Below are 3,526 nucleotides of genomic sequence, written 5' to 3' on the forward strand. Positions count from 1 at the left end.
CCCCCCTTTAAAATAATCACATTTTGTTGCTTTGCAGCCTGAAATGAAGACGGACACAGTTTTTGTTTATCCAGCTGTATTTACTCAGTGCAACTTATAACATCCAAGCTAAAGATATAACACCAACATGTCAGAAAAAAAAAAATAATTAAAAAATAGAATCACTGAGTTGGAAAAAAGATCACCCCCTTGTGTCAGTATTTTGTTGAACCACCTTTTGCTTTAATTACAGCCTTTAGTCTGTTGGGATCTGTCTCGGTCTCTACTAACTTTGCACATCTAGACTTTACAATATTTGCCCACTCTTCTTTGCAGAACTGCTCAAGTTCAGTTAAATTTGATGGTGAGCGTTTGTGGACTGCAGTCTTCGTGGCCTTTCTTGAGAAGTGGCTTTTTTCTTGAAACCCTCCCATACAAGCCACATTTATGGAGAATTTGTGATATTGTTCACATGCACACAATGACCACTCTTTGTCATAAATTCCTGCAACTGCTTCAGAGTTGATGTAGGCCTCTTGGTAGCCTCTCTGACCAGTTTCCTCCTGGCTCTTTCATAAATCTAAACTTTGCAATATTTGCCCACTTTTCTTTGCAGAACTGCTCAAGTTCAGTTAAATTTGATGGTGACTGTTTGTGGACTGCAGTCTTCAAGTCATTTTACAGATTTTCAATGGGGTTTAAGTCTGGGCTCTGACTAGGCCATGCAGTAACATTCACCGTTTTCTCTTTCAACCACTGTGTGCTCAGTTTTGCTGTGTGCTTTGGGCCATTGTCATGTTGGAAGGTAAACCTTCCCATTGACAACTTTCTGGCAGAGGGCAGTAGATTTTCCTCAAAAAAATTGATTTTCCTCAATTTGATGGTATTTTGCCCCATCCATTTTTCCTTCAATCCTGACAAGTGCTCCAGTCCCTGCTGCAGAGAAACATCCCCATAACAGGACATTACCACCTCCATGCTTTACTGTAGGAATGGTGTTATTTAGGTGGTGATCTGTGTTGGATAACCGCCCAGACATATTGTTTTGTGTTGAGGCCAAACAATTCAATTTTAGTCTCTTGTGGCCTCAGAATCTTCAAGGTGCATTTTGGCAAAGCTCAGTCATGACTGCATGTGGCCTTTCTTGAGAAGTGGCTTTTTTCTTGAAACCCTCCCATACAAGCCACATTTATGGAGAATTTGTGATATTGTTCACATGCACACAATGACCACTCTTTGTCATAAATTCCTGCAACTGTTTCAGAGTTGCTGTAGGCCTCTTGGTAGCCTCTCTGACCAATTTCCTCCTGGCTCTTTTATCCAGTTTGGAGTGACGTCCTGATCCAGGGAGGGTCTGTGTTATACCAAATACCTTCCATTTCTTAATAGACTTCACTGTGCTTCTAGGCATTGATAAAGCCTTTAAAAAAAATTTGTATCCATCTGGGGGTTCCAACATGTTGGTGTTATATCTTTCACTTGGATGTTATAAGTTGCACTAATACAGCTGGATAAAACAAAATCTGTGTCTGTCTTTATTTCAGGCTGCAAAGCAACAAAATGTGATTATTTTAAAGGGGGTGATTCTTTTCTATACCCACTGTATGTTTGTGGCTGGATTTAGCTTTGTCGTACAGGCCCCTGCTCAGTTCATGCACTCTATGTCAACACAGAAGTTATGTTATCTCTACCACTGCGTATCCTTGTGCGTACAAGTTCTAAAATTGTATATAACTTTACACAGAATATATTGGCAACCAATTTTATCCAGGGTTTTTAAAATCAAATATAAAGCTTTTTTAGACATTTTTTTAAGGGCTGGACAAATAAAATTAATACTGTTTGTCCAGAACAAACCAATACAATCAAAAAATCCTTTACTTTTAATTAAACAGACTGGAGCACACATTAACGAGGACTTAATACTGCTTATAAGCAAAACAGGGTAACTGCAAATTTTAAATACTCAAAATACTTCATTCAATATGTACTGAAATTGGTATAATGGAAGTCAATGGGGACCTGAAACTATTATCCACATTCTTCAAAATGTCTTCTTTTGTGTTCAGCACAAGACAGAAACTCATACAGGTTTGGAACAACTTGGGTGAGCAAATGACAACAGAATTTGTATTTTTTGGTGAACTATCCCTGTAGTGTTTCCTTCCTGTGATGGGGCAGCCCAAAAAGAAGCTACAAGAGTTTGTTGAATTAAATGCCAGATACATTTTACAGAAAGGATTTTATGCATAATGCAAGACAAAATTATAAACAAGCCTGTAATACGCCGAGACTCTTATTTTGAAATGTATGTCCTTTCCTACTTAGAGCTGCTCATTCAAATAGATAGAGATAAAATATGCACTCTTACAACAATCTACAACAACATATTACAACATTAACACCATAAAGTTAACATCATTATTCATCATCAGCAGTTCAATGTGCAATCGTTTAGGTAAAAATGTGTGCTATTAATTGACTGTGAACTGCTCTGAAACCGCAAACCTTTAGAATGTGCAACAGCGCCACCTTTTTTAATTTGAATGTGCAATGCTCACATTTATTTAAAGGGGTGATTGATTGCGATTTCACTTTTTTAATGTTAGTGTGTAATGTTGCTGTTTGAGCATAAACAATATCTGTAAAGTTACGAAGCTGAAAGTTCAATGCAAACGGAGATATCGTCTTTTAAAATTCTGGCAGTTTAATGCCTACAAAAATGGCTGGTAGGGACTACAACAAGTTACTTCCTGGGTTCGTGACCTCATGGATCGCGGAACGAACCAAAAGAAGGGGGGGCCCGGGGGGTATTATGTCCTCCTACATAATACATACATAGTTCATAAACATACATAGTAACATGTAACATAATAGGCTATAAACAGTACTAATGGTATTAGTTAGATATCTGATATGTTAGCTTATGTATTTTTATTCTATGATTCTTCAACGATTCTGAAAACAAACATTAGACAACCAAACAAAAAACGTAATTTGAGTTTCTGACATAATGTTTTATTTAATGTTATAAATGAGTCTATTGATAAATGTCTAAAATGTTATTAATGAGTGTATTTAAAAATATTTATTAATTTAAATGAATTCATTATGTAGCTAAAAAATCATTAAAAAAAAAGACTTGTTTCATCCAGTCTCATGTGACACACAGCAGCCACAACAGAACTTATGTTTTATTTATTTTTTCCTTTTTATTCGAAACATCCCAAAACGCATTAACTACATCATGAAATATCTTGATTCTCACCTTTATAGATTATGTTGAGCTATAGTGGGCGATGGTCAAAGTAACCTAATAATGTAATTATTAACTATGCATAAATACCTGTCTGTTTACTTAAAGGTGCAATAGGTGATTGTCTTCAGAAACATTTTTTGTTATGCTGGTTGTAAGTCTCTTCACATCCCGATAGCAATCATTAAGTTAAGTGGTCTAAATGTATTTGTCTGTATTTATATGTTCTGTGGAAGGCATAGGATCAAGAAATGTTCGTCCAATCAAAACACTCGGTCCGAGCGTTTTAAT

General features: G+C 36.3%; 1 protein-coding gene across 1 annotated transcript in view; it reads right to left on the reverse strand.

Moving 5' to 3' along the window:
* Positions 1-3,526, reverse strand: part of LOC107691488 (ADP-ribosylation factor-binding protein GGA1-like) — a 44,018-nt gene that overhangs the window by 28,953 nt on the left and 11,539 nt on the right. The gene's annotated exons all lie outside the window — the stretch shown is intronic.

The sequence above is a fragment of the Sinocyclocheilus anshuiensis genome, unplaced genomic scaffold, assembly GCF_001515605.1.
Source record: "Sinocyclocheilus anshuiensis isolate Anshui unplaced genomic scaffold, SAMN03320099.WGS_v1.1 scaffold634, whole genome shotgun sequence".
Lineage (NCBI taxonomy): Eukaryota > Metazoa > Chordata > Actinopteri > Cypriniformes > Cyprinidae > Sinocyclocheilus > Sinocyclocheilus anshuiensis.